Raw genomic sequence first — 13,897 nt, 5'->3', positions numbered from 1 at the left:
GGGAGGGAAGGGAGGCGGTGGGGTGTGCTAGCCAGGATGACTCCTAACAAGTCCTTGTGAGCAGGAACTGTGGGAGGCTGGTGGCCATAGTCAGCTTTGCTATGGTAAATGTGCGCTTCAGTAAGCCATTTGTCCCGGGCTTTATAACTTCTTAGGTCTCACTATATAGAGAGATAAATTATAGTCCATGTAATTAGAACTATAAATAACTTGAGAAGCAAATTGCACTTTCCATGTGTGTGAACATCTCAATTACTCTTCACCACAGTTGCAAATGCACTCAGATTATCAGCATCTCTGCTACGGATAAGACGTTAATTCCGAATGTGAACGTCCACAATTCCATTGAGCAAACTCTCTTGTACATTTCTGCATCAGGAAGAAAGCCAGTCTGTAACAGGCCACGCTCATTTGGACGCCCACTGTACAATTTTTAAGAAGATAAAGAGGGCTGGAGAGACTGCTCAGCTAATGAAGGAAAATGAGGGCCTGGATCTGGATCCTCAGAGCACACATGAGGGCAGGCACGGTAGTGCACGCCTGTGATCCCAGCCCTGGGGACGTCAGTCCAGAAGGGCGGGTGAGCGCTTTGGGGTTGGTGAGAGACCCTATCTCAAAAAAAGATGAAAAGTAAGGAAGATATCCAATATTGACCTCTAGCCTATATGTGAACACACACACAGACACATAGACACACAGACAGACAGACACACACGATCAATGTTGGCAAGAATACAGAGAAATTGAAAGCTTTTTTTTTTTTTTTTTTTTTTTGACAGAGTCTCATTCTGTGGCCCAGACTGGCCTTGATTCCTGTCTCAATTTCCTGAGAACTGGGATTTATATGAATGACCTGCCACGTCTGTCTCAGAGAAACTAGACCTTTTGTGAGCTGTGGATGGGATTTAAAATAGCAATGCTGTAGAAACGCGCTATTGTAGGAGCCAGCCATGATGAGCTAAATAGACACAGACCGTCCAAAGGAAGCTCTTTACTTCCAACCACTATCACCTGCCAGAGTAGAACTCAGCCATCAATAAGTTTAATGGAGACCTGAGTCTCAGTAGTTTGGCCTGAAGCAATACCTGGTTGCAGGAAGAACTACAAACTGCGATTACCCAAGAACAGACCATCCAAAGGAAATGCCTAACATTCCAAGCATTATAGATAGGATCACCTGCCAGCACACACTCACCAGGACACCCCTATACAAATGTCAGCCAACCAGGAGTCCTGAACCTCAGAAACCCCTCACCCCCACCTTTACTACTATAAAAACCCAACTCTAACTGAGCTCGGGGTTCTCTGTTTATTCCAATACGCTGGACGTGTGGAGAGACTGAGTTGCAAACTTGCATAACTCTTTGCTTTTACATACAGGACTCGGTTTCCTTGTTGGCTTTTAGGTGACTTTGCGGAGTTGGGCATAACACTAGTTCCTCAAGAAACCAAGCATAGACTTATTATATATCCCAGCAATTCCATCTGTGGATATACACCCAGGAGAACGAGAGGCAGACTCTCGAAGAGACGGCTGCACAGTTGAGCTCACAGGTCACTCACCATTCAAACAGTCAGAGGAGGAAGTAACCCAAGCATTCACCAATAGACAGATGGATAAGCAAGCGTGTGGACACACGAGGGGAGGGAATTTTTTAAAACATTACTGAAGGCGTAAGTCACAAACAATCTCACACCAGTTTGGAATTACGATTAATAGAATGGTTATTTATTTAAGGGGAAAAAAACTTACAGATCACCATCCAAGACAATAGCCCTCTGTGCAATCAGGAAGGGAGCCTAGTGGCCTGAAGCAGAGCTGGAAGCTGGAGAGGGAGCACAGAGGGCAGTTGCTGCTCTTTTAAAGAGAGAGAGACCACGCCCCCATGGGCTGATATCTCAGCAGCTATTGGCTGAAGGAGCAGAAGCAGCTCCCGCAACACATTACAGCAAGGGTGAACCTTGAGGGTATTGTGCTAAGCATTAAAACCAGCCACAGATGGACAAGCACTGTGTGATTCAACTCCCGTGTGATATTTAGAACGGGCAGGTTCGCCGAGCTGGAAAGCAGAATGCTTGGGAAGGGACAGGGACGAGGGAGGGCCACAGCCCCGCAGATAAAAGTTTGCGTGTTACAGACGGAAGGAGCTCTGGAGATGGCTGTCAAAGACGTGAACGCTCTGTATGCCTAAAAGTGGCTATGCCTGCAAGCTTCGCATAAATCCGACCCAAGCTAGAAGGAGGGATCTCAAATCAGAAAATAACCCCACTAGACAGTGGACAAACCCATGGTGCGTTTTCTTTGGTTGATGTGGGAGGGTCTGGTTCACTGTGGCCAGTGCCACCCCTGGGTGGTCCGTCCTTGGTAAGCACTGTTCTTCATGGTCTCTGTTCTAGTTCCTGCCCCCAGGTTCCTGCCCTGACTTAAATACCCTGTGGGAGTGGTCAGGACCTGGCATGCTGAGATTTGGAGTCCAGACCAATTTCAACTCCCAGGCCAGGGGCCTGGGATGGATGCCAGGGGCTAGGATGACACTCCCAACTTAACACACACATGTGATGAATATGCATATATGCAGGCAAAATATTTGAAATATATATATGCAGGCAAAATATTTGAAATATATATACATACACACACTATATATATTATATATAGTAATATATAATAGAAACGAGCTATATTGTTGTCAAATTTTTGCTACTTGTCCTGGCTAGCTTTATGTCAACTTGACACAAACTAAAGTCATTTGAAAGGAGGGAACCTCAGTTGAGAAACGCCTCTATGCGATGATTGATGGGGGTGGGCTCAGCCCATGGTGGGTGGAGCCATCCCTGGGCAGGTGGCCCTGAGTTCTATAAGAAAGCAGGCTGAGCAAGCCGGTAAGTCAGTAAGCAGCACCCATCCATGGCTTCTGCATCAGCTCCTGCTTCTGGGTTCCTGCCTTTTTGTGGTCCTGTCCTGATTCTCTTCAATGGTGGACTGCAATGTGGAAGTGGAAGCCAAACGAACCCTTTCCTCCACACCTTGGTTTCTGATCATGATGTCTCATTGCAGCAACAGAAACCCTAAAACAATACTTCTATTGTGATGACACAATCTGATTTCAAATTAAAGAAACCAAGATTGAGGAATGTAAGATGAGAGTACCTTATCTACGAGGCACAGAGCCTTTTCTTCTATGTTCCCTTGCGAGGTGTGTGTGTGTGTGTATGTGTGTGTGTGTTCTATTTTCCAGATTAATATGTTGCCTGGATGCTTTTGCAATTATAAATACCTCTGAATGGTCGTCACGGCAGGGCTGTTTGCCTTCTTCCCGAGCGATGACAATGTATCCATAGTATTGTTAAGCAGAATCTTCACTGGTGACACAGTTATCAGACAGTACAGCCATCTCTGCTGGGTCATTGGCTCACACACCAGAAGTGAAGCTTCCAGAAACAGCCTCTCCCTGGACCAGGATAATAGGTCATCATTACCAAGTCAGCAGCCGTTGCTTTGAAAATACAAGTGAACGACCCTGTGTCCATCATTGCTTCATGGGTATTCTCAGGGTTGTTGTGCGTCTAACAGCGAAGATAATGACCTATTTTATATTGTTCCACTTTTAAGAAACATGTCCTGAACGAGATGTTTCTGGTGACCCCAGAGTGGAAGCATAGGTGGTTTTGAGGAGGTTCGGTAGAAAAGGATAGAATTTGTGCCCCTGCACAGCAAGTCTGCACAATCATTTCTTCCTTCCTTAGCTTTGTTCGGAGCGGATGCAGTAGAGAGTGCTTGTGTCCAGGATGGCCCCTGGGTTCAACCTCCTGCACCACAAACAAAAGGACAGGAAAAGGGGAAATCTACTAGGTGACCTCGTGTGATGTTTGCTTGGGTAATCAGAGCAAACCGATGGTCCCCACCCAGGGCTGCTTCCTACAGCCGGTTTCCAAAGGAGGAGCTCTCCGTTTCTCCAGGACAGAGCTTTCCACCCGCCAGGCCAGGGCTTTCCCCATGGGCTTCTCTTGGCCCTCACTGGCCTGGACAGCAACTCTGCTGGTCATGGAGTCTGAATTAAGCCCTCTCTTCTCCCCAGAAGACCAGAGATGTATGGACCTATAGCGGTGATGGAAGCACTTGCCTCCAAGGAGGGGCTTTTTTTTTTTTTTTTTTTTTCCTGAGTCAGGAAGGATCTTGTTTCTTGGCAACTGAGAAGCATCCTGTTAGGGGTGGCCGGTCTGCTTTCAAACAAAACAGAGCTTGTGGCTGTAAAGAACGACTGTGGGCTTCTGCTCCTCCACGCGTGCTCACAAGCAAAACCTATTTATGAGGTTTTATTAAGTGCAAATAAGTCCCTGGGTTTCAGCTGGGACTCAGCAGCTGCTGAGAATGTGGACATTTGCATATAAATGACGTGATTTCAGCTCAGAGAAGAATATCAAAAATATCCTTGTCGACAACGGAATCTTGATAGATTCACACATATTAAGGTCAGATTTTGTAATTTTTAAGGCTGCTGCTTGCTGATGACTGCGTTGTATCACACGTTCAATTCTGTTTGGGTGATATTAGTTTTATCTTCTATGAAATGGAGGATTTTTATTGTGAATTAATTAGACTGCTTTTTCCTCCCTAAAGATGAGAACATTTAGGTCAATAAGCTAAGTGCTCTACAAACACATCAGCTGTGTGATAGCCAAAGTTACCAACTCCAAACTTGGTTCTCTTCCTAGCTAACAGAGGGCAGCATGCCCAGGTCTTCCCAGAGAGAATACAGAGATTTCCCTCATACCGGTCCATCCACTGCAAGAGGGGCCTTCCTTTGAACAACCAAGGAAATTTTGTTGCCATGTTCTTTGTACATGTGTGCACACTCTCCCATACATATGTGTGCACAGGTGTACTCTAATGCGCGCGCTTGCCTGCGTGCACACACACACACACACACACACACACACACACACACGACCAAAGGACAGCATCAAGCACCATTTCCTGTGAGCTTTCCACCGTTTCTTTGTTTAAGTTTTAAAGGCAGGCTTCTCACCAGCCTGGAACTTACCAAGGCTAGGCTAGGCTAGGGTTGGGTTGGAAGACCAGCCGGCCCCCAGCACCCTCCTGTCACTGCCTCCCCAGCGCTGCCGTTATAAGTGAGAATCTTCACTCCTGGCTACTGTGTAATTAAAATATAATTAGGTCACGTCCCTCCATTCCCTTTCCTTCCTCTGATCCCCCCATGTCCACCTTCATACATCCCCAAACCCCTGACCTCCTCCCCTAATTGTCAAATACAAATCCATACGCACAAATCCATAGCTACACCTGCTGACTCCAACCAGTGTTTCGTGATTTCAAGGCTGACCACCTGGTATTGGGTAACCAATTAAGGGACTCCATTGTTGAGAAATTATTATTATTATTACCAGGGCTCGAAGGACCTGAGCTGAATCTGACCTGGAAGCCTTGTCTTTCATAGAACCAGAAGGGGCTACGCAAGCTAACAAGGGCAGGAAGCACCCAGCAATGCTGCCATCTGTGAAGCCCATGCACCACACAGTGATCAGCACGGCACAGATCCCCAGTGGTGCAATAGTGGTATCCATGTCTCAGCGGCAACCAGCCGTTGTCTAAGCAGACTAGAAGGCCTGCTCAATGGGAGGGAAATTATGCCTGGTACATTAAGTCTAGCTAACTACCCAGGGCTAGGATCTTGGAGGAGAACCTAGTACCACTAATTTATTAGATTAGTATAATCCCTAACTGCATTCATATGCTGATCTATCCCTGTTCACACGTTAGTTACCCTTACCTACAGGAACGTGTACCTCCCAACCTTTACCAAAGAAGCTTCTTTTTGCAATAGACCATTACAGAGAATCACTACTGGCCAAAATACAGAGAACAAGTGATCACGAGGTGCCCAACCCCCACTGGATACACTCAAGGCTCAGAGGACATCTTGGATGAGAAGCGGAAAGACGGTAAGAGCTGGAGGACCAGAAACTCTCCCGTGAGACTGTGTCCTAGAAATGACAGGGAAGTTCACTTGTGATACCTGGACAGCGTGGCGGCCTGAACAACACCAACCAATGTGCCGAGGTGTAAGGGGGAAACCTCATGGGCTCTTACCACAGGCAACTAAGGACGCTGAGAGCAGAAGTGCTCCTGGCTTTTTAAAACGCAGGTTGTCCCTGCAGTGGAAGGACCGGGATAAGCTCAGGTCTTCAGGCTCACAAAGCAAGTCCTTAACCAACTGAGCTATGTTCCCAGGCCTTGAAGAATTAATAGAAATATTTAAAAAAAATAGTGATGGCTACTTATGTGAATAACTTCAGATTTTACATTGGAAAATTGGTGTCCTGTAGTTCTTACAGTAACAGACATTTGCACCGGCCAAGACACATGATCTGAGGAGACACATGTGCTGGTTTATGCTTTTAAAAGATTAAAAATTATAAATTTGAAAAGCTTAATCCTGTAGTCGATCAACTTTACAGGGAGATAATGATTGCATTGCCCAATGTTGGTAGTCCTAGATTAGGGAGGTGACATATGCCACCGGGGGTGGACCTAGGCATCGTAAACCTGAGCCTAAGTATAGTTATATACTATATATAAATACACACACATACATACACGTGCATGCATGTAAATGCATACAGAACATATCTGTTATCAGTAGAGAAACATGTCCTTTCTCTTCATAACTGGCAGTGGCTTATTTGATGTACAGTTTCTCAGGGTCACCATCAAACTCAGGATCCTTCCTTCCCGCTACCTGTTTCCAGTGTGGTGACAATCCTAAACGGTGCCACCTCTGCAGGAGCCTGGGCACAGAGGGAACATTGCTTTCCACCAGTGTGCCTTTGGGCCCTGTATTTTCCTGTCTCTGAAGTTGTGTTTCTGGATGCCATCCCTGAATCAGAATGACCAGCCACACCTCTGCCTGCCAGTATGTCCATTTAAATGTCTTCCGAAAAGAATGTTTTTCCAGCCCCATCTTGCCACAGGTGGAGAGGAAAGACTTTTTTGAGAAGGAGCAGGGTCAAGTGGCTCTTTACACCTGCTTGGTCATGACTGATTTACCACGTGTGGGATTTGTGATTCACAAAGAAGGGCAGTGAAAACAGGTGTGGGAGCCGACTCCGTCTGGCAACAAGGGTTAAAATTAAGTTTAAAAGGCCGGGACACTGCTCAGAGAGTAAAGTGCTTCCTACACAGGCCCGAGGACCTGTGTGAGCTCCAGCTCCCTTGTGAAAAGCTGGGAAAGGTGGCAAACATTTGTCCTGCTGAGAGTCGGAAGCAGAGGAAGGAAGGTCCCTGGTGATTGCTGGTCAGCTAGCCTCACCCAGTGGGTAAGCCCCAAGTCCCAATGAGAGTCTCTGCAAGGAAAACTAAAGGACGGCTCCCCGGGACGCCACTCGGGGATGATTTCCAACCCCCACATGCACGGACACACACAATAAATAATCGAGTTAAAAGTTAATTAAAGCAAAACAATTCTCCCTAGCTCCATGGAAACGAAACTGCTGACTCCCCGTGTGAGGCACCTTGGTTCCACCAGCGCGAAACTGAACCCAGGCAAGGCCGACAACAGAAAGGTAGGTGGCCCAGGTGGCAGCTAGTCTCTCTGGGGTGCACCGAAGGATCACAGCCAGTTTTCTAACTGGTCAATGGCCACCGTGCCCTGGAAGAGCTTTGCTATAAAAGCCGTGTGTCCCGGAGCCACCATGGATGACATGAGCCTTCCCTCCACTCTGTTCTGGAGAGAAGATGGAGCCGGCAGTTTAGATCGCCGAGAAACAATTTGAGATAAGCTTGTCGTTCCATAGAAATTAATCCGGGCCTCTAGACAGCACGTAGGCCTATTGGAAAGCTTCTTCGATTCAAGCAGTTAATAATATATCAAGTCTTGTAGCTTAAGGGATACAATTTTGAAAATTATTGTGCTGAGGGAATCATAAATCCCACCAAGGGGAAGGTTGGAGTCCAGATATTTTACTTTCGATTTCACCCAGGGTGCATTATGACACTCCGCATGAAAGTCAAATCGTCCATGTAAAATGGCTTTCAGGTGATGAGTTTACCCCTTGGGGTCCCAAACAGCAATGTATTCAGAGTTATATCTGACTTTCACAATCTATAAAGACTAGTTATCAATTTTTTGAAAGATTTGATAAGCAGGAACAAAAAAATAGCTTATGGATGCTGACATTTGTCTCATTAATGGGAACAGCCTACGAAACATGGGCTCCTACTGGATTTGGCTGTAAATACAGCGCTGACATACATTTTGGAAGGTTGCTGTTTTGTGCTGGTGGGAACGTATTTGTCTAACCTTGCGCTGACTGTAACAGACGGGAGAGTCGGTGAGAAGACGGTCAGCCACGCTCGGCTTTTAAAGCAGGGGCACCCAGTCTGCCAGGATCTGTCAGATTCCAGGCCACCGCGTATTAAAAATTATGTCCCATCAACACAGTCTGGTCATGTATAAGTTTTATTAGAAAGTAATTCTCCTACTGTGTTGGGGGGAGGGCACACTTTGCACAATAGAATTCACAGGAAGAATGTCTTGTCTCTGTCCGCAGAAGGGCACGGCTACCCCTTCTCTGGCCAATCGGATGGTCTTCTGCCCCCAGCTTGCAGGAAGAATTAATATTAGACATAGGCAAGAGACTCAAACCCCAAGAAACCTCCAGTCTGGGCACCTCCTACAGCGCCGCTCCACCTCTGTAACGTGGTGCTGACAGTGTGTTGTTCCTGTGTTGCCGGCGAGAAGGGCTAGGATCTTAGACGGCTCACATCTGAAGGCCCTCATCACAGTTATCACCGTAACAGCAGCACTAGGCTTGGCTCAAACTGTCAAAGGCAAAAGAGCTTTTCTGGGAGGAAGCTGCTGGCCTGTGCAGAGAGGGTTGGGGCTGCCTCAAAGCCTCAGGTCCATCTGATGAGATACAAGGAATGGCTCCGTTATCCACCTTCAGAATCTAACACTAAACTCTTTAAGAACTAACCGTGTAGTCAGGCAGTATGGTGCACACCTTTAATCTCAGCACTCGGGAGACAGAGGCAGGTGGATCTCTGTGAGCTCATCAAACACCTCACTATGCCCTTAAACAAAGCAGGTAGTGGTACCTCGTTTATCTAATCCAGCAATAACAGAACATTTCCCTGAAAAGTGGATCACATATCTACATGGCATTTTCCTTTTAAACCATGTGCGGTAGAACTCAAGCCTCCCTGACAGCACCATCCCCCACATCTGTGCAGCTGAGGGAGCCTGGGTTTCTCCCTGAGGACCTCTTAGTGACCTTCCTCAGTTAGGCACGGAGCTGCCCCGAGGCAAGTGGTTCCGGAAGTGCTTTCAAACTTCTCCCTCCCCGTTCTTATTTCCTTCTCCTGCTCACTGCTGTGTTCTGACCTGAGGGAGGCAGATGCTGACTGGTGAGGCCTGGCCAGGCAGTCCACCACACACCACCTGGATGACCTTAAATTATCCACACCTTCTCCTGAGATGACACAATGCTTCCAGGGGGGAGACTCTAGGGTCTGAGGCACCAATGCATCAGCTGTCTGGGTCTGTCTACCACACTCAAGAGGACCCTGGGGCCCTGTGACAGCCCACCTGCCTGAGCTCCAGGGTCCTGTCTCCTCGCTTGTGCATTTTTTTTGCTGAAGTCCTGGCTGGTGGTCATTACAAGAGGGGCTGAATACAGAAACAGCCAGAATCTCCTTCTAGGAACGGGGATAATGTTTTGTTTTTTTTAATTGCTGTTGCTTTCTTTTTAAATTTTTTAAACTTAATTGTATTGTATTCTGCCTGCATGTATATCCATGTATTACATGTGTGTAGACATGTGTAGTTCCTATGGAGGCCAGAAGAGGGTGACAGATGCCCTGGAATTGGAGCTAAGATGCTGGGCATCAAACCAGGCCCTGTGGAAGAGCAACCAGTGTCCTTAACTAGCTGAGCCCCCTCTCCAGCCTTAGGTCTTCAATGGAAAGGTTCTGCTGTGTGTGGTATAATAGTGTAACCACCAACTTTAAGATAAAACCCTGAATGGTAGCTATATAGCAGAGTGGGTCTCGGCTGTGGTCTCGATGACAGGACAGCCCCAAGTCTGTTCTGATCCATGTCCAGTGGGTAGTCAGAGGACACAGTCTGGGGGTTCGCTGAGCTGCTGGGCTTCGGGGAACACTGGGCATATGGCCTGGATCAAGATGGCAGCTCAGTCCTAGGGCATGTACGGGGCACGTGCGAGTCCTCAAGTTCCACCCCCACCATCCCTGGCACAAACTACACGTACACACACACACACACACACACACACACAAATACACGCATGTACACACATAGGCATGCACAGACAAAGAGGTGCCAAGGTGACTTCTGAATCCCCAAGTTATAAGTAGATTATGAAATCAATAATTCTTACTAATTTTCCTTCATCCTTATCCAGGTCTCTCTAACCTGAACAAAGTGTCCATTCAGTCATAAATATTTCCACATGATCCTTGGGGCCCAGCTGTGGGCAGATGTTGGGATTACCATGGCTAGCATAAGGCTGATCTCCAACACTGGTTGCTCCACGTGGCTTCCATGACCTAAACTGTGCTCTTCCCTGGCCTGGGCCTCCAGCTTCGCTCAGCAGGAAAGCTGGGATGAACTGTATAGACAGAAAACCATGTGTGTACGGTGCACACGCAAACACGAACAGGCAGACTCTCTCTCCGTCTGTCTCTCTTTGTCTCTGTCTCTCTGTCTTTCTCTGTCTTTCTGTTTCTGTGTCTCTGTCTGTCTCTCTTTGTCTCTCTGTCTCTCCATGTCTCTGTCTTTGTTTCTATCTGTCTTCTCTGTCTCTCTCTGTCTTTGTCTCTGTCTTTGTCTCTGTCTGTCCCTCTGTCTCTCTCTGTGTTTCTGTCTTTTTTTTTCTGTTTTTCTGTCTCTGTCTTTCTGTTTCTGTCTGTCTGCCTCTCTTTGTTTCTGTGTCTCTGTCTTTCTCTGTTTTTGTCTCTGTCTCTGTTTCTCTCCTCTCTCTCTCTCTCTCTCTCTCTCNTCTCTCTCTCTCTCTCTCTCTCTCTCTCTCTCTCTCTCTCTCTCTCTCTCTCCAATCAGCAGAGCCTTCCAGGTTCCTGCTCCAGGCCCTGACATTGGCCGCCTGGGGCTAGGATTGCAGGTACTCGGTTGTTCTCTCTTCCTTACAGCTGGAATGAGTCTGGCCACACCTGGTTAAGGTGATGCTGCTTTTCCCAGACTCATTCTTAGAATATTTTTCTTCTTTGACTTAAAATAGCTTCAAAACACACAGAAAGCATGAATTCCCTGTAGGGTTCTCTGGCGGTCCTGCCGTGAGCCCTTGTCTGCTCTCTCTGTTTTGAGTCCTTTGTTTTAATTTTATTTTGTTTGAGAATTTTATACAATGCATTTTGCTCATCCCCACTTTTCCTCCCCATCTTGTTTTGTTTTGCAGTACTAGGGACTGGACTCAAGGTGTTGACCGGGTTGGGCAAGTGCCCTATCATTCAGCTACAATCCCAAGCCCTCTTTTTATTTTGAGACCTCACTAAATTTCCCAAGATGGCCTTGAACTCACTCTGCAGCCCAGGAAGCGGTTGGACTTGTGATCCTCCTGCCTCAGCTTCCTGAGCAGGTGAAATTGCAGGTCCGTAGCACCAGCCTGGCTGTGCTCTCTGTTCCTGCTGATACCAGAGTAGAATTCAGGAAACACAGGCTGGCTCATTGTTCTAGGTTCCCTGCCAAAGCCACTGCTACAAACAACTTAGGTGGCCATTCCTAGCCTTGCCGTGCTGGAACCGGGGAAATATGTCAGGCCCCTGGGATGTGTTCTGTTACTGGTTATTCTGCCTGAGAGGAGCTGCCAGATCAATTAAAACTCAAACAAAAGAGAGGCCGGTACACACAATCCACTTCATGGAAAAGGGGCCCTCAAAGGGAAAATAAAAATTTGGAGGCTTACTGAGCCCACTGAAGAGCTGATCCAGAATTTAAATTGATTCTATAATTTATTGCATTTTAATTAGCAATCACAGGAGACCAAGTATTGTTTACTCATCTTGTTAAGCGCTTCGACTGGAGGCAAATACCAGGGAGCCTTAATAAGCATGAGTTATATTTACTGTGTTCTATTGTACAGTCTTGTTATAATCATCACAAGAAGAGATTCATTTAGCACTCACCTGTTCTTGGCATGACATTTGTTGACCACTAGGGTGACATAAAATCAGAACATATCCCATAAGCCAACCCTCATCCCACTGCAAGCTTGTCCCTGCATTGCTTTCAACAGTATAATTTAATGAGAAAATACTTCTGGCTTAGGTTCGGCAAGTTCTCATGTGCCATTGTCACCCCAAAACACGTCTAAGCTGCTGCTGCTGGTTATTTATTTACTGAGGCAAATAATGCCACAAACAAAGAAGGTGTTTATAAGTGTCACTCCGGTCTGGAAACACCAGCCGCATCCACCTGCATTTCCCACGAAATGATTTTGTTCTACAGTCAGGTTGGGAGGCCCACTGGATGTTTCTTCTTTTAATGAAATTTCCCCAGAGGCGGGACACAACCCCAAGCCTTCCAGACAGCTCGAGCTAGGACTACTAGAGCAGGAAGGGTACTGAACCCTGCCGAGCAGCCTCTCTGGGAGCACGGTGTGTCTGCTCACTGCTGAGAACGCTATAAAGCTACTCCGTGTTATTCCAGGGTTCCGTGTTCACTCTCATGCTCTCCTTGGGTTGCACCCAGCAGGAACAGCCTTGCGACGTAAAGGGAGGACAGTCCCATAAAAAGGCACAAGGAGAAGACTCCAAGGAGAGGTGTTTCATGGTTTCATGTCCCTGGGATGCACATACTATTTTTTTATTCTGTGCATCCAGAACAGACATCTTTCTCCAAAGGCAGAGGCAGTGGTTGACATCCATTACTTGCTTCTCTTTCTCTCTTTTAACCCAGTTGTTCCCCCCACCACGGGGCACAGTCTCACGCTCCTGTCTTAATTAAAATGTGCTCGCTGCTAAAAAGCTCCCATTGTCCTATCCATTTAAATAGGATTCTTCTTAGCTCTTTAACGAGACCACGGAGGGGTGATAAATCTGATAAGTGTCCTTATTAAGAGGAGATCATTCTCACAAGACTGAAATAGTCGCCAAAGTAGCCGGAGTACCCTCCTCCTGCCCAGAGCGGAGTGGCTCAGTCACACACACAGACACACAGACACATACACACAGAGACACACACAGAGAGACATACACAGACACACACAGACACACACACACAGAGACACACACACACACACACACACAGATTTAGTAAGGTGACATTCTGTTTACTTTTCAAAGATTTCCCTAACAGAAAGTGGTTCTCTGGATGGTTTTAATCAGGTCCACAGAAAGAGGGGAACTTATTCACTCTGTCTCCCTCCCTCCCTCTCTCCCCTCCTCCCTCCTTCTTCCGTTCCCCTTTCTCTCCATCCCTCTTTTCCTTCCCTTTCTTATGTCCTTTCTTTCTCATTCCTTCCTCCTTCCCTTCCTCCCTCTCTTTTCCTTCCTTCACCTCCTCCCGTGTTTCTCTTCTTTTACAACAGAAGCTTCAGTTGTCACTATACCTACCTCTCTGAGGGATCCGTTGTCCAATAGAACAGCCACAGTCCCTGGAGCAGGTGCAGGGCTTTAAGGACCCAAAGGCTGGGGGAGTCTGCCTTCCTGGGACTTAAAGTGCTCCAGGAATTTAGACATAGACCCAAAGGCTGGGGGAGTCTGCCTTCCTGGGACTTAAAACGCACCAGGAATTTAGAAGTGGACCCACGACTATCTGGTTGACTGACAATGAGCACAGAGCACACCTGGGGAGTTAGACATCCCCACTCACTTCCTTGTGCCACCAACGACCAGATGCGC

The sequence above is a fragment of the Alexandromys fortis genome, unplaced genomic scaffold (assembly GCF_014885135.2).
Source record: "Alexandromys fortis isolate MF-2015 unplaced genomic scaffold, M_Fortis_MF-2015_v1.1 scaffold_87, whole genome shotgun sequence".
NCBI lineage: Eukaryota > Metazoa > Chordata > Mammalia > Rodentia > Cricetidae > Alexandromys > Alexandromys fortis.
Note: the sequence above shows the minus strand (reverse complement) of the source record.